Below are 21,045 nucleotides of genomic sequence, written 5' to 3'. Positions count from 1 at the left end.
ATCCCCTCCACCTCAATAAAGGAAGGGATGCTTGACAGACATTAGCAAGGGAATGGCATATATATCCAGAAGGGGGAAAAAAATCCAAAACTTGACTTGAGTAAAAGTACAGCTGCTTTTGGGGGAGTGTAATTAAAGTACAAGTCTGTAGTGTCCCTCTGAAAAACTACTTGAGTAAAAGTACACACCCACCCACCCCACATATTTTTGTACTCAAGTACCCAGAAATGAAAGCAGATATACTTTTACTCAAGTAACTTTTTGGGTACCTTCCCCACCTCTCCATATACCCTTCCCTTATTTATCTAAATACTGCCTTACTTCCTAGAAGAAAACAGGTTTTTTTTTTTCCTGGCACAGTTGAAGGAGACAATCCTGGATAGATGACAGGAAACACCAAGAGGGATGGGGAGTTTATTTAGCATCTATACTGCACCTGGAAAAGAAAATGCACCAGCATATTTGGAAAAAAAGAAAAACAAAAACCTAAACGTGTCTAGAAAGTTAACACAGAAGGTGCGTGGGAACATTCCTTTGCATTCTCCCCACCAGCACACAGCTGTACATCCCCCCATATCTTCAAAAGCCACTGCTCCTCATGAAAAGAAATATACAGTAGACTATTAAAAATATGTGGTGATGTATACACAACATAATATCACACACCAGAATGTGTTAAAAGTATGCATCACTTTCAGCAGAAGTGCCTTGAATTTAAAAGAATGTATCATTTGTTAGATATAGGCCAACTGAATATTTGAGGTTAAACAATGGTGAAATGGATTTGTATTTATGACCTCCTTGTTCATTCTTAAAAGATGCAGGATATGTTCCATATTTACATAGCAATTATATGCTGCCTCATTAAATCCTAATAATCGCACATTTTGATCAGAGGTTTGTAAATCACATTTAAGATGTGACAGGTCACTGCATGAGCATCTGTATGGGAAAAGCACTTACACTCTCATCGTACCTTTGCAATGTGCTGTGTTATGCATTGATTGAAAAAAAAAAAGTCAAAAGCTTCTGTGCCCTTCTATAGAGATATTCTTACGAACTAACCATTCCATACCAATCCTGTTTGCTTACATAGTAGAGCCTTTGTGCATGCACCATTATGCATTCTGTTCCAGGAATGGCATTGTGTAATTGGCTTACAGAAAATCCAGAGCTATTGTACTGACAGAAGCTTTGTTAAGCACCAATGTTGAAGTCCAATGACAAGTGAGCCAGGCGCCTAAGACATTGCAGACAGTTTTGACAAATTAGAATCAACACATTTTACTGCACCCACAACCTAGTCACGCCAGATTATATAGTGGGAGGCTTTTCTTTAAAGACAGGTTAGTGAATTCATAATACCTACCCATCAAATTAAAGCAGCTTACCTCAGGAAAAAAGAAATGAAACTAAATAGACTATTTAATGTAGTTATTTATGAAATAAAATTGCTGAAGATTTCACTCTTATGCTTAACAACTGTCTATTAAAATCCTCTCAATTTCAAAGCCTTCCACTGATGGATGAAAACCTTTCTGAATAGACAGATGGCTTGTGATGTAATTTCAAATTCACCAAGTTTGATGATTTTAGACTAAGCACCAAGCTTTATGGTGTACATCCCAGAACCACTAGAAAGTTGGGCATGTTTCATCTTTACTGGCACAGAGCTATAAGTAAAAGGAAAAGGTGTTCTCTAAAGTTGTGATTTTCAGAGTTTGACTGAAATGCAATGCTCTAGGCAAGGTCTCTTCTCTGGACAAACAAACCTACACCCAGACCTGTGGAAAAAGTGTATCTGTGCACAATACCAACTTTTTAGAAAGTTTATAATTAAGACAACATTAGTAGCAAACACAAACGAATATCTCAAAAAAGAGGACATGTAGCACTTAAAAGAAAAACAAAATAATTTATTAGGTGATGAGCTTTTGTGGGAAAGGCCCACTTCTTCAGATCTGGAAATCTGATGAAAGTAAACTGGCACAATGAAAATTGAACGTATAAAAAAAATGAAATGAAAACTGACAAATCAGCTAAACAGGACACAAGAGGGGGTGAAAGGTGGGGAAAAAGGGGGAAGAAAATTACTTACTGCAAATGTCTATTGGGTTAAGTGACTTAACACTTTGCCAACTCTGTCCACATAGTTATTCTGAAAACACCATCACTGGACCTAACCATGTCAGTTATATTCAGCTCATGTCAGCTCCTGTTTCTGCACCTACTTTAATGGTACGTAAGCAATCATGTGCCAGCAATGCCCCTATGCTACGTATATTGGACAGACAAGACAATCACTTTGCCAAAGAATGGACACAAGTCTGAATACACATAATCCCATCAGTGAGCCTTTCAGTGCACCAACCCGTAGCATTAAAGACCTGAAAATCTGCATCCTAAAACAAGGAGATTTTAACAAGAGATTACAAAGGGACACATCTGAACTGGAGTTTATTCTCAAGTTTAACACTTTGTGCTTAGGTCTCAATAGTGATAGCAATTACTTTACACCAGTGTTTCCCAATTTTATTTGGCCACAGAACCCCTTTAAACTCAAAAGAATTTTGTGGAACCACATTCCCAGGCTCCACCCTCCCTGGCCACCAAATCCTACCTCCTATTCCCAAGCTTAACCCCCCTCAGCCCTAAACCTCCCCCATCTGCAGGCTTTACCCCTCTCAGCCCCAAACCAGCCCCCCATCCTCAGGACTAATTTTCCTTACCCAGTGAGCTCCTCCAGCTGCATGCACTGCTGCTGCTCCTCTGCAGCTACCACCTCCCCTCTCTGCTCCTCCCCGTCTCCTTCTCATTAGGACTGTGCAGCTCCAGCAGGGGCAGACTTGGCTGCCCCTTCCCCCAGCTCACCTGCTCACATCCCCTGCCTGGAGCATGGGAGGCTCCCTGCCCTGCCTTGCTGAAATAATGGAACTAAATGTAATTGGTTTAACAACCAGAGCCCACCTGCCATCCATTAAACTAATTACATTTAATTCCATTATTTCAGCAAGGCAGGACAGTGAGCCACAAGAGGAGTCAGCGTTGGCAGTGTTTGGAGCTGCAAGTGACTCCTTAAAGAGCTTTATGTACCTCCAGAGCCACAGGCTGCCGACTCCTGAGCACAGAACCCTTTATTTCAACCTGTGGAACCCTGGGATTCCACAGACCAGCAATTGGGAAACACTGCTTTACACATTACAAAGACAGTTTCCTCATCCTTGACATTTGTAGTGATCTCAGGCAAGTCACTTAACAGACACTTGCAGTACGTAATTTTTCACACCCTTCCCTCTCTTTGCTTCCCACCTTCTTCTGTCCTATATAGCTGATTTGTCAATTTTCATTACATATTTTTGTTAAGTTTTCATTGTGCCAGTTTACTTCCATCAGAATTTCCAGATCTGAAGAAGTGGGTCTGTCCCATGAAAGCTCATCACCTAATAAATTATATTGTTAGTCTTTAAAGTACTACAGGTTTGCTTTTTTGTTTTGTGAAGACACAGACTAACACAGCTACCTCTCTGTGACAAATGAATAAAACTTTCTTAAAAAAACTTTGCTCTGCTTTACTTCCGTACGGTTAATCACATTGTCCACATAACAGTCATCCAATGGGGCTAGGCACAAATAATTTTTTTATGGTGCTAGTGTGGGATTGGTGAAATAGGTAGAATGGCTGGGAGCAAGTGTGAAGGGCAAAACACTCAGGATAGCTCTATAAGCTTCAAAGAAATTATGTCAATTCACATCACCCAAGAAACTATCCCATATTTCCTATTTTTCTGTCTTAGATACTTCAGATGCGATCATCATAAGATCTAGGTGCCAGAAATTAAAACTGATGTAATCCTTTATCTAAAACCTGAAATACTGAAGGCTTGAAATACTTGATTAACATTTAGGTAGGTGTATTTTGCACATATGACAGAGGAAACCCTCAGAAGAACAAGTAAGTTAAGAATGTCTGAATGATTATTACTTCAAATTCATCTTTCACATATGAAACTTTAGTGAAATGTTAGAGGAAATTCCCTTTGCTAGGACATAGCACATCTCTTATATTATTAGAAACCTAAGGTGTTCTAGTTAGACTAATCAAGCATTCAAAATAGCCAAATTAATGCAACATTGAAGTCTAGGGTAAAAGCTGTACCTGTAACCCTAAAGAAAATGACCTTACTGAAGGCATACAGCAAGACCCTCAACTCCTAATACTTTAGGATCATGTATCCCACTATTCAGTTATATTTAGAAAATCACAAGATATATTTAGAAATGGTATAATATAATACGATACAATACAATATAACATTATATTGTACACCATTTCTCCTTTCTTTTTTCTTTAAATGGCCTGCACATCAAATGGTAGTTTTGCTCTCTTCAGTGGGAGCAGAATTGGGCTAAAAGAGATGCAATTTAATGGCAATTCAAACAGAGTTGCAAATAATTTATAAAAGGGAGAGATTAATGGCAGCCTCCAGTGTCAGAGAATCTATAAGCAGCTATAGCTGCACTTCACTTTGTGTGTCTAACTTACATATAACAAATCAGGTTCAAATGTGAGAAGATTCAAGAAGAATGTACCAGCCTAAATATTTTTAAAAGCTAAACTAATGAAGGTTTCAGGCCTATGACTTCCCAGTGGATGGCTTCTAGCTCAAAAACTGGATGGCTCCTAGCTCAAATTGTAATGGCTCATACACTAAGCTCCAGAGGACTCAAGTTCATTTTATAAAGATCTCAGCAAACTGAGTGATTGGGCAGCAAAATGGCAAATGAAATTTAATGTGGGTAAGTGTAAGGTAATGCATATTGGAAAAAATAACCCAAATTACACGTACTACATGATGGGGTCAAATTTAGCTACGACAGATCAGAAAGGGATCTTGGAGTTATAGTGGATAGTTCTCTGAAGACATCCACGCAGTGTGCAGCGGCAGTTAGTAAGGCAAATAGGATGTTAGGAATTATTAAAAAAGGGATCGATAATAAGACAAAAGATATCATACTTCCCCTATATAAAACTATGGTACGCCCACATCTCGAGTACTGCGTGCAGATGTGGTCTCCTCACCTCAAAAAAGATATATTGGCATTAGAAAAGGTTCAGAAAAGGGCGACTAAGATGATTAGGGGCTTGGAAAGGGTCCCATATGGGGAGAGGCTAGAGAGACTGGGACTTTTCAGTTTGGAAAAAAGGCGATTGAGGGGCGATATGATAGAGGTATATAAAATCATGAATGGTGTGGAGAAAGTGAATATAGAAAAATTATTTACCTTTTCCCATAATACAAGAACTGGGGGACACCAAATGAAATTGATGGGTAGTAGGTTCAAAACTAATAAAAGGAAATTTTTCTTCACACAGCGCACAGTCAACCTGTGGAACTCCTTGCCCGAGGAGGCTGTGAAGGCCAGGACTCTATTAGGGTTTAAAAAAGAGCTTGATAAATTTTTGCAGGTTAGGTCCATAAATGTCTATTAGCCAGGGATAAAGTATGGTGCCCTAGCCTTCATAACAAGGGCAGGAGATGGATGGCAGGAGATAAATCACTTGATCATTGTCTTCTGTTCTCCTTCTCTGGGGCACCTGGCATTGGCCACCGTCGGCAGATGGGATGCTGGGCTTGATGGACCTTTGGTCTGACCCAGTATGGCCATTCTTATGTTCTTATGTAGTGCATTGCATACCCTTTTACACATTAGTAAGTCACTGTGTAAGTTGTAAATAGAAATAATTAGAGGGTCTTTTCTTTACTCAACTAATATTTTTAATACAACACTGAGAAGAGTGGAAGCACATGGTAAGTAATACATGTTTTTTAACTTTCTGCTTACTTAAGTTGATATTTTCAAAGGCTACAGCTACATTACAGCTATTCCAAAATAATGACTTATTTCAAAATAACTTTGCTAGCCTCTACACTAAGCATGCACAATTCTGAAATAAAATCAAATTAGCAGGTGCTTTATTTTGAAATTGGTAACCTGAAAGTGAGAGGACTAGCACTAATTTTGAAAATGCTATTTCAATTATAGGTACCTATCACAGTGCAGATTGTGATACTGATCACTCCTTGATCATCAGCAGAGTGAAAATCATCCCAAAAAAACTATATGACAAAGGAATGCAATAAGCCAAAAATCAATACCCTCAATACCAGAGATGAGTCGAAATGCTCTGTCTTCGCAGATCTCACCTGCAAAATGGAACACAAACCTGACCAACAAACTGTTGATGAAACATGGTCCATGAGGAGAGAGGAAATATACAAAATGTGCCAAATCTGCCTTTGGAACATGTAAATTCTCTAACAAAGACTGGATCAATGAAAATGCTCACACTCTTAGGCCTCTTCTTCAAGAAAAAACACAAGGCCTATCCGAATAACCTAAAAAACCAATTGCAAAGCACAAGAGATCAACTTTGACATGCAAAATCTGTTCTTTAAACATGTAATGGTTTGACCTATGGTCTAATATTCAAAAGACATCTGATTTGTGCAACCTGAAAACCACGTATAATGGACTGAAGAAAGCACTCAGACCACTATTACCGAAGTTACCTATTGGGCGGTATTTCTAAATACATTTTGGCTACGTCTACACTACATTCCCCTTTTGAAAGGGGAATGCAAATGAGCAAAATTGGAAATGCAAATGAGACATAGCTTTACATGCCTTTTGCCACATTTGCATATTCTCATGCAATTTCACTTCTGGAAGAACCTTTTCTGGAAGCATAAACAGCTCTACAGGCGGGGATCCTTCAAGAAACCCAACTTCTACAAACAGATTTGGAAGAAGGGTTCTTTGAAAACAGAGTTTGTTTTGGAAGGAACCCCATCAACATGGCTGTTTTTGCTTCCAGAGAAGGCTCTTCCGGAAGTGAGACTGCATGAGAATATGCAAATGAGGTGTAAGATATGTAAATATGTACCCCATTTACATTTCTGATCTCACTCATTTGCATTCCCCTTTCAAAAGAGGCAGGTAGTGTAGATGCAGCCATGGTAGATAGTTGTGCTATTTGGAAATAAGATATTTCAAAATACCTTATTTCAAAATAGGGCTGCAGGTGTAACTGTAGCCAAAGGGGTCTTTCCCATAAACTTACAATGGAAGCCAGTCACCCAATCCCCCTTTAAAAATACCAGCCTTAAGTAATGTATAAAGAAATATTGTATGTTAAAGGGATGAAATTCAGCCCCTGCTGTGCGCAGGCACTATTCCCATTGAAACCAACAGAAGTTTCACCCTTGCACAGCAGGACTTGAAGAACTAGCATTGAGTCCAACAAGAACAGGAAATGAAATAATTGCTTGCGTTGACCACTCATGTTTATTAGAATCTCCCTTTCTTTAAGAGTTCAGGGCATGATTACTCTCACTTATTGAGTTCTGTCACTTCAATGCAATTTCCTCTCCAGCACCCCTGTATGTACTCCCCCCCAAAATACACACATGCAAATGGCCATTCGAAGTTTACTAACGAAGCACTGAAATACATATTCAGCGCCTCATTAGCATGTGGGCGGCAGCAGCACTTTGAAATTGATGCAGCTTGTCCAGATGGGGCTCCTTTACCCTATGAGCAGATAGGAATAAGGGGACTTCGAAGTAGCCGGGGTCCTTTCGAAAAGGAGCCCTGTCTGGACGAGCCGCGTCTTCAAAGTGGCCGCATGGCCATTTCAAAGTTTTTGGCTAGTGTAAACACAGACTATATGGCTCTTTCTGTCCTTTCCCCACCAGTTCAGGAAGGCACTAAATCAGAGGCTACTCAAGCCATTAGTGAGTATCTCAGCTTTCACAGGGCTGCTTGGAAGAGAGGACTCCTTAGCACAAAAATGTGAAGACCTAGACAATGTAATTTCATAACTAAGGATAGTCTATGGATTTGCCTCCACACTAGAAGGTGATGTGAACAGTAGAGGTCAACAGATATAGAAAATGTGATGGAATGCCTTTGTTCAATCTGTTTGGAAAGTCCAGTATGTATACGAACGTGATGGTCAGAAAGGAAATATGAGTTTTAAAAAAAGGCATCTCTCCTACAGAGACGACCAAAGAGACCAGAAAGCAGTGAATGAAATATGCCATTTTGCTGCAACATTTGTCAGAGCTTTTTCATAACCGCAAAACTTTGACACAAAAAAATTGTATTATACAGCCTGAACCTCTCAAATCCAGCACACTCGCCTCTGGCAACATCTGTAATGTGGCATGCAGTTATGTAGCTGGATGACCACTTATCATGGGTGTGGCCAAGTTTCCCATGGTCCCATGAAGTTTGTTTATAGACCCCAGTCCTGGCTTTCAGTGGTGTGAGCTGTTATTGAGCTTCAAACTTTCCCCCAAGTGCCTTCTAAATGCTCTGTGAGCAGTCAAAGTGTTGATAATGCTGTTAGACAATGCTGACCTCCTATGGTCTGGCAGATTCTCTTGCTTGGCACTGGTCAGGCCCCAAGTATACTGGACTAGAGAAATTCAACCTGAACTCCACAATCAGCCTGTCATGTTGGCCTACATTTATCCAAAACATCTTGGAAAAAAACAAAAATAAAGTAAGAACAAGCTAAAAACCACATAAAACCCTCATCTGTAGTGCACGAACTGTCCAACTGGTAAACTCTAGACCTACACAAGCAAATGGAAGCAGCAAGACTGTAGCAAAATAGTTCAATTCAGTGTCATATTGGTATACAATAGCTAGAGATTGGCCATATACTTTGCTCAATCAAACAAAAAGGTATGAGAAGGGGAATCAAAAATATTTGTTTTTTGACAGTTTTTACAGGTAGAATAATATATAGTGAGAAACCAGGCCTTTAAAGAGCAAACATATTGTGGCTTTATGGTTAATCTCTGCAGGAGTCTAGTAGTAGCATACTGAGAAAATCCCTATTAGCTCTATCTACACATGAAAACTTTATTTGCACACGACCACACAAATGTTTGTAAAGAAAGAGGATGAAAGATTGTCTTTAAAATATAAACTGAGGCATTACGTAGTTTGTGACAAACCAGGAAGTACATTGTACAATCAATCATCTTGATGCTAAAGATTAGAGATGTATTTCCTATCTTTGTGATGGATAGGTCTCTCTACCTCTTCCCCCCTCTCTCACACACCCAGTTTCCTTTGTAACACGAGTAGTTGCTGTATTTCTCTATGTTTCTCTTTATTCTCTCTTTTCCTCAATTTTCTATCTCTGTTCTTCACAGGCCATGTGTTCCATGACCATTACATTGCTTTTCATTTTGTTTCATGCATATATTCCTCTTCCCCAGCTTGTTTCTTCAGATCACCAGAAGCCCACGTATTGTTCAAGGCATCTGCCCATGATTCTGTGGAGCAGGGATGCATGTGGAGCACATTAGAGGAGAGGCACAAAAATCTCAGCCCAGGAACTGGCATGAGCTGCATCTGTAGACAACTGTATTAGGCTCCAGTCCTGCCCATATACACATGCTTAGCTCTACTCACACATTTAAACAAGGAGCAGAGCTAGGGGGATCTCCCATAGCAGTGTGGAAGAGGTGCCCATCATTCACCTATGGCAACATACAGAGAGTGAGTGGAGTCAGCATCTTGAGACATTCTACACATCCTTCCCTCACCCTAGTGTTTCTCTCCTCTGTCCTATATCCTCACAGGTCCTCATTATTCTACATTCCACCCAATTCCATCAGTAGCCCTGCACCTCAGAGTGAGAACCTCAGGGTTAGTACAAGAAACATATTCACCAAAGAATCTAAATGAAATGTACAGGCAGAAACAGATTTTTGGCAAGGGGTAAGGGCAGATGACTATTACTCATCATGATCAGAGAAGCTAAGAACTGTCTTATTAGTAATCAGCCAACTGCTTATTTGTCACTCCAGCTCTGAAATTACTATCTTATGCACATGGTATCACTTCAAGAAGGAACATCAAAAACATATAGTTTACACTATATAATTAAAATATTCCCAACAAAGTACAGCATCTGCCTTGATCACATGGAAATGTGTATCCCATATTTAGAAGTATCTTTATTAGAAGAAACCTAATAATCAGTAACTTAGAGTACCCAGCCAGTTCTTTTTTTAGCTAAGCTTTTACAATTCATTTTCTGCATGTCACTACTTATTCTATTGAGGGCTTTTTGATGTTGTAATACACCAGCCAGGAAGACTAACCACAAGTCATTGTTCTCATAATCTTGTTGTTTTACAATTGTTTTGAATTTCTTTGCCAAAAAAAGACTCAGGATTCCTGCAGCCCTGACACAATACATAACAGAGATAGCAGGGCAGAGAAGTCCTAAACGTGCAAGCAAATATCTCAAGGGGAACATGATTATCAAAGCACCCCAACTACAACTTCCTCCCACTATAAAAACATTGCCATGAAATGCTGATCAAGAAAGCATGGTCTAATACTTCTAAGAGGTTATTTCTTCATGTCCTTTTAAAGGATTCCCTAATTTTTTTTTAAAGTCCTTCTGAAATTTTGGTCAGAAAATGTGTATTAACAGAACAATCACAAGAAATGTCTTCAAATGAAGTGGCTCCTAGTTTATAGATTACTGACTCAATAGCTCTTTAGGAATTGTGAAAATACCATATACCTCAACATGTGCTCAGTCGGGTGCATGCCTTTGAAGTCCTTCACCACACATTAACCAGTCTTTAATCCTTAGCCTCACATACAGTAAATCTTTAGGTGGTGAACAAAAGGTTCACTCAATAGTCTAGGTAGATTCTATTACAGTGAAAAAAAATGAACAATCAGTAAATAGATTAAAAAAAGGATTCCAATATGTGCATGATTTTACACACTTTCTGTTTTGTAATAATTGCTGAATGCAGAAGATGCAGCATCAGCCTTAAATATGCTAGATGTTTTTGTTGGTTTCAACTCTAGACACTATCATTTGAAGCAGAATTTGGAATTTATATTATGTAATATGATGCACTTTAACAGCAAAATGCTTTCTACTTACTGTACATTTAATTCTTTAACTCCATGTGTGTGATCATATTTATCAAATTTTCCCTTACACTTCTTTTCAGACACCTGCATGTGAAAATAATAGTTATGACAAAATTGGTAAAAATTGCTTTATGGACCTGAACCTGCAAGATGCTGAGCTCTGCATGCTCTCCATCAGGTCCTCAAATGATATACACTGATATAGCTCCATTGAAGTGAAAGTAGCTATCCCAATTTACTTCAGACAGAGATCTGTCCCGAAGACATCCATAATTTTGAGGGTGCTCAGCACCCTGCAGTATTGTATTTTTTTCTATCCCATTCTAAGAATGCATCTAGAGGCCTTGACAGTTCAAGGGACCAATTTCCTTGTTTAGTTATACCAGAGACATAGACAGCAGAAATTGAAGATTATGTATCAAATGTCTAAATTATGGAATTTTAACTTTTTTGTGCTTATTGTATTAGAGGATAATACAGTGATTCATTCTGATCTAAAACTTGATTCACACTGGCCTGAAAGCATTACCCTGAGTTAATTTCTGGTGCAGTTCCATGGATAGAACAACTTAATTTTTGTTATTTCCATTAAAAATAAACATTTATCTATGGAGCTATTTTAAATTACTTTTAAAAACATTAGCAGTGATTTACTTTAGCTTTTAATATTCCTAAAGCTGATAAAATTCAATCAGACATGTGAATCAAAATTAAACATTATCAAATCCCAGATGAGTTGAAGCAGATGGATATTCTGCAATTCTTTTGAATGATTGATCAGGGATTTAAGCCTACATGATTACTATGCAATTTGGCTGTGCCCATCCAACTGGAATTTGGGGGAGGGGAGTACTAGAGAGATGGACAATAGTTTGATCTTCACATTTTCACTTTTGGCCCCCTTTCACCCTGATATTGATCCACATGGCTTAACTGATAAAAGTGTACAAATTGGACAAGATCTGGGTTTTGATAAAAGAAACCAATATAATGAGCTTTTAAAAGAGCCCCAGGTTTGCAAGGATGACAAACATGTCTCTCAAAACTGGAAGGGACCTTGAGAAGTCATTGACTCCAGTCTCCTGAACACCCAGAAGGACATATCATCATCCCTGACTATTTTTAAACAATCTAACCTGCCCCAGAACCTTGAAAGGTGCCCTCAAGGACTGAATTTATAACCCTGGGTTTACAAGCCCAATGTTCTAACCACTCAGCTATCCCTGCCTTCAAGAATGTAGTGCAAAGGAATGCAGTGAGATTTTCCTGTCTGAAGAGTTATACAATATAAGTTCAAATACCACTCAGTGGCTACGTCTACACTAGCCCCAAACTTCGAAATGGCCATGCAAATGGCCATTTCGAAGTTTACTAATGAAGCGCTGAAATGCATATTCAGCGCTTCATTAGCATGCAGGCGGCCGCGTCACTTCGAAATTGACGCGCCTCGCCGCCGTGCAGCTCGTCCCGACGGGGCTCCTTTTCGAAAGGACCCCGCCTGCTTCGAAGTCCCTTTATTCCCATGAGCTGATGTGAATAAGGGGACTTCAAAGTAGACGGGGTCCTTTCGAAAAGGAGCCCCGTTGGGACGAGCCGGGCGGCGGCGAGGCGCGTCAATTTCGAAGTGCCGCGGCCGCCCGCATGCTAATGAAGCGCTGAATATGCATTTCAGCGCTTCATTAGTAAACTTTGAAATGGCCATTTGCGTGGCCATTTCGAAGTTTGGGGCTAGTGTAAACACAGCCAGTCACAGAAATAGGATGAGCTAATGGCACATAATAAGCTGAAATGTAGGAAAACGGTCTGAACAGGAAGCTATCCAGTCTTTGCTACTTCTCACAGCCATTGTATGCATGTGCACACATACGCTTTCTCTCTTACATAAAAAGATCCATTCCTTTGCCCTTGAAACATTTAAAAAAAACCACACAGATGCTTTTCTTACCTTGTATTATACTTACATGGGCAAGCAGCCTAACAGTTGAGAGCAGGTATGAAATTCATCACCTCCTGTCCCAAAACAAAGGCACTGTCTAGTTTACCAAAGAAAAAGATCAATCAGCAATGTCAAAAGGTATAATGCTGACCAATTAGTTTTACACACTTGAGCAAATGTGGCATTCCACCTAGTGGAAGGCAGTGAATGAATAAAAATGAATATGCCCAAGCCACTAGATTATGCAATTTGCACAAGAAATCCTTTGAGCATGTGTTTCGAAGCAAAGTTATATGGGGTTCTTTGAGACTTAAATAACATAATATGTCTGAGTCATGCAGCATGTACAAGTATTTTTAAAAACACAAACATAAGAAGATTAGTAAACAAAATACTATATATTCTGAACCTCAGCCCCCATTTCAGTGGCAGTCTCAAACCAATATGTCTTTTAAAGAAAAACTACCAGATGTTACCCCAAATGGATTATTTTTTCAAAGTTGGATGAGTTGATTTTAGGGGCTTGTCTACACTAGAAAATTAAGTTTACCTAAGGTATGTCAATGTACAGCTGCCACACTTTTTGGATATCCAGACTATATGCCTTGTGTTGGTGTTGCACTTATTCACTAGCATAACCTACATTGATGCAGAGAGCAGTGTACTGTTGGTAGCTATCCCACTGTGCAACTTGCCTCCCTCTATATCAAAGTGCATTGGGTGGCCCCATCATGCAGGATTGATTGAAGCCATGTTTCCAGTCTGCCAGGATTCAGTTTTCTCCGTCCCATCATTTTAGCTGCTTCCCATAATGTTTCAGACCTCTTTTCAGAAGCCCCACAAGCCCACATGTCCGCCAGCTTGGTGAGAAGCATCAGTTTTCCCCAGCCAGCTCTGCACTACTGTAATAAGTGTTATGAACTCAAACACACCTGATCCTGCAGTATTTCCAGACCCGCCAGAGGAGCTGCAAGGAATAGGATGGTTCCTTTCAGACTAGCTTGCTATGTGACATGGAAACAATTCAAGGTTGTTGGCCGCAACTGTAGATGAATGAGCCATGCCTGCAGGATTTCTGGATGCACAAAACCAGATTTCTGGAATTCTATGTAGAGCTGGCTCCAGAATTCTGGTGCAGTGACACCAAAATGAGAGCTGCCCTGATGGTGGAGAAGCAAGTGGTGATTACTGTGCAGATGCTTTAAACAATTGCTTTTGATTACCTGGGTATCAATTTGGAATTGGGAAATCCACTGCAGGGGTTGCTCCAATGCAAATCTTCAGTGCCAATAATCACATTCTGCTATGAAAGATTGTGACTGCGTGGATTGTTTTGCAGCAATGGGGTTCCCAAACTGCTGTGGTGTAATACATGGCATGCAAATCTCTGTTTGGCACCAGACTACCTTGCCATACAAAGGAGCCATCAATAGAAAGGGTTACTTTTCTGTGGCATTACAAGCATCACATTTTACTGACATCATTGTTGATGGTCAGGGAGAGCACTCAATGTATGCATTTTTTTAAATAAGAGAGGCCTGTTCAGTAAGCTGCAAGCAGGGACTTTCATTTTTAGCCTTATGCTAAAAATGATCCTGCTAGATACAGCCCTGAATTCTGTGGCTCATGAAGCCATACACCGGCCACCTTGACAGCTGCAAAGGATGCTTCAACCACAGGCTCAGCAGATGCAGAATGACATTTTAGACCTCAGTGAAAAATACACCCGCACGGTTATCTCTGCCTGATGTGCCCTTCATAACAACTGTGAAGCTGAGGAGAAGAAGTTTTTGCTAGGATGGAGGTGCAATTACTGTTTGCTGATTTTGTGGAGCATGACACCAGGGCTACAAGAGCTCAGCATGGAGTTATATGGCTCAGAAAGGCTTCTAAAATCCACTTTAATAATGAGTCACAGTAATATGAATTGCTGTAGTTTGGTGTGCCTGCCATTGTTTCCTTTGTATCTTGGTTTGAATCTTGTAAGGAATGTTGTTTGGGGGTGAAGGGAGGTAATATAATACTGCAGATGCACCTGTTGCTATTATCCGTGAATGACATCAACTACAGCTACCGTATGCTGAGAACTAACGAAGATGAATTACCAATAAGTTTTAATTTACGAACTTTTATACCAAACCCAGGCACTCAGAATATAGGAAGAAGACCCTTTGAAGAGAAAAGAACAATATTTTTGATTTCACAAACACATACATCAACCATATATCTCAGAGGTAAGGGAATGTGCAGCTGTGATTGTACGTACTCTTCCTTAGGATGGCGTGATAGGGGTCAGGCAGCTGTCCTGGATACCATGTGTTATGTGTGACACACATGCAGGGAGGTCCTGAATGCCATTTTTTATGGGCAACAGAGGGAGGGGAACATGGATCCATTGAACCACAAGGCCAGTATGACTCTCCTACACGTCTGCCTGCTGCTTGAGATGCTCTATCATTTCCTGGTGCATGTCACTCTCCTTTTCCTGCACTTTTCTCCTCTCCACACTACACCTGTCCAATTCCTGTTCTTGGCATCTGCAGCATCAGGGGGCTGCAGGAACACTTGAAACATGCTGTCCCAACTGATCCTTATCTGACTGAGCCACTTTGCTGGTGTACATGAGACACCCACAAGGACATATTTCCAGCTGCAAACGCTTAAAGGCAATAGAATGACTCTATTCACTTCCCTTGATTCCCACAAATTACAAGCACTATATTCTCATTTCTTGGGGTTCATAGAACATGTTGACAGTCTAAGCCACAGAGGCTGCGTCTACACTTGACTTCCTCTTTTGAAAGAGGCATGCAAATGAGGTACAGTTACATATCTAGCACCTCATTTGCATATTCTTCTTTCGAAAGAAGAAAAGCGGTGTAGATGCAGCTCTTTCAAAAGTAAACCCCATCTTCGAAAGAACCCTTCTTCCCAAAAAAAAAGGAAGAAGAATTCTTTCAAAGATGAGGTTTACTTTCAAATGAGCTGCATCTACACTGCTTTTCTTCTTTCAAACGAAGAATAGGTAAATGAGGTGCCAGATATGTAAATCTGCACCTCATTTGCATTTTTGATTTCCTTTATTTGAATACCTCTTTTGAAAGAGGAATGCAAGTGTAGACACAGGCAAAGAGTATGGCCTGGGGAGCAGAAAGGGGATGAATTTGAACAATAAAGGGGCAACTTACGGCCATCAGTATGTGCAGACAGAGTAACCAAACTGAATACTGGCACTTTTCCACAGGCTGACGTGATTTTAGCTGATATCTTGCTCCTAAGGCTAACCCAGGCTGAAAGCAAATAGCTCCTGAATGTGTCTAGCTGCAGACTGGGTCTGTATGCTTCTAGCTTCTGTGCAGCAATGTTGGCTGCTGCTGATTAGCATGGGAAAGTGCTCTGCTAGGGCAGGTGAAATAAGGTAGTTGGTCCCAGAAATCTTCAGCAGAGGTTTGTAGATTATCTTCAGTAAAACTTCCTCAAGATCTCTGTGGAGGATGCACAGAATATCCCAGTGAACATGAAGAGTTCTGCAGGCTCCCCATTTCCGAACTCTACAGGTGAATAGGACACCGACTGCTATGCTACTTCTACTGGTTATTTCACTACTACGTGCAGCATGAATGAAATGAGTAAAGAAACACATCCTCAAACACTGAATATTTGTCAGAGGTGTCTTCCCCGGCACCAGGCTCACTCATGCTAGACTGTAGGGATGGCTCAACTTCTCAAGCACCCAAAAGAGGTCTTGTCTCACTGCATCAGTGGATGCTCCAGTCACCACCTCCTCTTCCTGATTCAATAGCTCTTTCTCAGAGCTCATTCCAGGGGGCTGTGACTCTGACTCCTGTGAAGTATCCATAGGGTCCATGGGAGTGAGGTCACTGCCAAGGCTAACATACAGCTTTTTGGTTATTAGCCTCCCTTGCTTTCTTCTGGTACATCTGCTGTGGCTCCTTGTGTACCCTCAGCCCTGACCTTTATGGGAGTGTAGACCCATGCCACTCCCCTTGTCCAGGGGCCTGCGGAGGCTGTCAGTGCCCCTGACAGCAATTTAGGGCCTAGTCCTATAAGTTCCTGATGAGACTCCATCTGCTTTACCTTCACCAAAATCAACACAAGCTAAGAATTTTTCCTAAATATTCAAGTGCTGATATATATTTTTGCATAAACCATTTAAATACAATTTTATTTATAATGCTGTACATTTACCTTTATTTTCAAAAATAACTTCATCCACTTGTGATTAAATTAGGTTTCAAAAACAGGGTGATTGCATTTGGATGGCCTACACAAACTGCGCGATAGAAAGTCATTTTTACCTAAGGTGCAATATCTGTTTATAGGCCTCATAAGGAGAGAAGGAAAATAATAAAAAAAAATATCAACTCTCTCCAAATTATGGTTAAAGATTTAGTAATCCATCTTTATTTTTTTCCACGTATCCATTTTTTACTTTGTCAACTGCCAGATTACCATGTTCAATGCTAAATCTAACCTACTTGTGATTTCATTCCTAAGGTTTACCACTGAAGAACTGTGACTCTTCAATAAAGTAAAGTAATTTTTTAAACAATGTACAAACTGTATCCCAGAACGCTTTGAACTAAATCACATATTTGCAATGTTAAAAGAAGCAACGGAGGGGTAAAAAGAGAAACCTTCAAGAGATACACATTTTCAGGAAATTTTTGGAAACAGAACGAGATTTCACGAGGTGGAGCAATACAGAAAGGCTGTTCCAGGTACCCAGAACAGCAGAGATGTTGGTCCTTATACCAACAATTGCAAGACTATAAAGGGTAGAGGATGGGAAAGAGAGCAGTACTACTTAAACAGAGAAAGCAGAGAGAGGACCTGAAAAAAGCAAGGTCTTTGAGCTGCTCTGAATGGAAGGATATTATGAAGTGCTTTAAAAGCTAACCAGTATCCCAAAATCAGTGAACTGTTGACATAATAGATGAAGACGTCAGGTAACGTGTATGATAAGCAGTGAATTTTTGCTGGAGTCTGGAGAACAAAGGATAACTATATAGAAGAGACTCACAATTGCAATAGAAAAACAAGAGGAGAAATGGCTCTGAAAATATGAAATGAAGCAGTGATATCCACAGACAGAGCTGTAAATGGTGACACAAAACTATCAGAATAGGATACTGGTAAATGAAAATAAAACTAAGTTCAAGGATACTACAGAAGCTGTAAATGTCTGAGTTCTGAAGGGGAAAAAGAAAGGGAGTTTAAGTCTGACTATGGTCCTCTTGCTCAAAGGGAATCATTTAGCTGAGGCAATCTGAATTGAAATAACAATTTAGCAAGTCAAGATAAGGAAAGATTGTTCAGAAAAGAAGCATGACAGCTCAGAGGTTCATCTGAGCACTCCAGACAAGCCTGTCAGAGACAACTAGGTGATTTAGTGATTTGACTTACACTAATTTCAAATAGTATTTGCATAACTAACAGCCTTAGTTGCCTCTGACAATCTCAACCCCTGAATTCAGGGTACTGTTTCCCTTTAGATCTGCAGTTAGTGCATGCACAGACTTTATTCCTCGTGATGTGAAAGTAAGCTCTGAACCTGAGCACTATTCTGCGCAAGTCCATTCCATATAATCCCATCTACTTCTTGGATATCACATTGTTCCCATTTTACAGCCCATGTTTTCTTTCCCACAGCCTCTTAGGTATGTGCCCCGTGATTCTTCTATCCCCTCCAGGTGTGGCACAGGTGCAATCCACTTTAATTTCTCTTCAGAATGGAAACCCCAGTTTAAAGCATACAGGACCTCAAACAAGGGAGGGTAAAGGGGGCACTGAAAATCATTTTCAGGAGGTGTAACTTTATTTAGGCCCTTTCATGTGGATGTTCTCACTCAAACAATGAGATCATATGAATGTAGGGCTGTAAAGGGAACTCAGAATGATCAAGTCCCCCTTCCTATATTCTTTTTCTAAACCCCCAATTACCGGGATTCTACAAACTCTTTTGGAAGCCTATTCCAGGGTTTAAGTGCCTTGGTAGTTAAAGAGTGTTTTCTAATACCTAACCTACCTGTTAGTGGAGATATGGTGGTGCTCAACTTTCTCTATTTATAACAGCCCACAATACATTTGAAGGCTGTAAACAGGTTCCTCTTTAATCTTCTTTTCCCAAGATTAAACATGCCCAAGCCTTTTAACCTTTCCTCATAGGCCAGATTTTCTAAACCCTTTATCATTTTTGTTGTTCTCCTCTGGACTTGCTCTTTATTTCCTAATGCATGGCACCCAAATTGGACACAGTAGTCTGGCAAAGTCCTCAGCAGTGCCTAGCAGAGTGGAACACTCACATGCTGTCTTATATATGACCATCCTGTTAGCACATCCCAGACTGATAGTCTCTTTTGCGACTGCATTGAGTCATTTCAATTGTGTAATCTCATATTAAAGATATATGTAATCTTTAGGTACAGGGAATGCACTGCAGCAATTTTTAGGTAATTGTCCTTGTTCAAATAAAAACGTACAGAGTGTAGTTTGCATGTTTAAAGGTTTGCTTACACTTCCTACAAGTTGACTGAAAGCCAATGAAGTCAAACTATTGCAGAAAAGAGCTCTTTAAACCGTGAGCCGCAAAGGAATACACTTGGATTGTGGATCGTATTACGTTACTTATCTGTGAATCATAGCATTTGGCACAATATATCATTTTCCTTTTTCTATTTGAACTTAATGACATGTTTTCACGTTCATCGAACATTTAGCACATATGATGTGGCATTAAGGGGAGAAAAATTGAAGTCTGTGTTATATATTGAGTTAGATCGTAAACTTGCTATTCTGAATTGTAAGCAAGAATGCTATCAATGTTCCTACTTACGCTAGAGGCAATTCTAGGTTAAAAGAATATGTACATCAGGAATAAGGACAGACTACTACATCCAGGGCTTAGATTAAAGTATTCAAGGATTTTATGAGTGCTATTGGATGAAATGATTCTTTACTTGACTCATTGTTCCCTGGTACTTTTCTCTGACCATGAAAAAAGATTCCTTCTCATTATTTTCATGCATTTTGATTTGAATGCTTAAATCATGTGGCCTAATTTTAAAGTAACTAAGAAACCTGACCACTACTACTACTAAGATGGTACAGAGGTAAAATGTAGCACTGTCCACTTGGAAAGCGAAATTAGGGATCAAGGATAGATAACATCAATAGTCATTGTCCTTTGGTCCTCATCTGGCAGGAGAGAGATTTCGGGCCTGGAAATATGAGTCTTTTCAAAATTATTCTGTTTGTGAGCTTCTTCTCTAAAACAAAACAAAAAAAAACCAAAAAAAACCAAGCTCCCCAAAAAATAATTTAAATAAAAATAGTAGTTCAAGTTCTGTTTGTCTGCCTGCTGTGACAGGATCTGGCAAGAGGCATCTCTGAAAAGCAGAAACCTCCCTGACTAATCAGGTATCATCACAGGCAGAGCAGAAGCAGCCAGGAGAAGGCTGCTATAAATCAGTCAAGGGCCAGCTGATCCCACTCAGGGCTGCCACAGGCCTTTTAAAAAGACTTCCTCTAGTAGGGAGGGGGAGGGAGTGGAAAAGGTGGTTGGAAAGAGGTGAGGAGACTACCCCAGACAAGGAAAGAGTGGCAAAAGGAGAATACCAACAGTATCAGCAACAGCAGGAGGGGGGTGAGGAGCTCCTGCAGGGATTGTTTAGGCTCCCTTCCCCTGGTAACCTCAGGGCTCAGCTGGAGGCTCAAAAGAACCAGTCACTCAGCCCAGTCAGACCAGGAGTCTCATACCCACTGCCTTTGGGACAAGGGACTAAAGCCAGAACCCTGGCAAAGGTAAGAGGGCCATATACAGGCTACGTCTACACTACAGAGTTTTCTAAAGAAGCCCTTCCAGAAAATCTCTTCTGAAAGAACTTCTTTCGAAAGAGTGCGTCCACACACAAAGAAGTGGGTCAAAAGAGTGATCTGCTCTGTCAAAAGAGAGCATCCACACAGTCTCCACCCTTTCAAGAGAACAGGCCAGGTATCAAAACTTCAGGCCCCACAAGGACTGCTCTTTCAAAAGAAAAAGACCTGTGAAGCATCTACACGTGTTTTCTTTCTAAAGAAGCTTTCAAAATGGGGCACTATCTGAA

The 21,045-nt window shown here is 40.2% G+C and overlaps 1 protein-coding gene across 8 annotated transcripts in view; it reads right to left on the bottom strand.

Moving 5' to 3' along the window:
* Positions 1-21,045, bottom strand: part of NRG3 (neuregulin 3) — a 1,029,780-nt gene that overhangs the window by 856,366 nt on the left and 152,369 nt on the right. Inside the window, exon 1 of one of the 8 annotated variants that reach the window (XM_075000090.1) lies at positions 12,929-12,974. The exons of the other annotated variants lie outside the window; for them this stretch is intronic. The gene's annotated coding sequence lies outside the window, so the exon portion shown is untranslated. Of the gene's footprint in view, positions 1-12,928; positions 12,975-21,045 lie in introns of those variants that run through there. 8 annotated transcript variants of the gene reach the window in all.

The sequence above is a fragment of the Carettochelys insculpta genome, chromosome 7 (assembly GCF_033958435.1).
Source record: "Carettochelys insculpta isolate YL-2023 chromosome 7, ASM3395843v1, whole genome shotgun sequence".
Classification (NCBI taxonomy): Eukaryota; Metazoa; Chordata; order Testudines; family Carettochelyidae; genus Carettochelys; species Carettochelys insculpta.
This window is presented reverse-complemented; position numbering and strand designations above follow the sequence as displayed.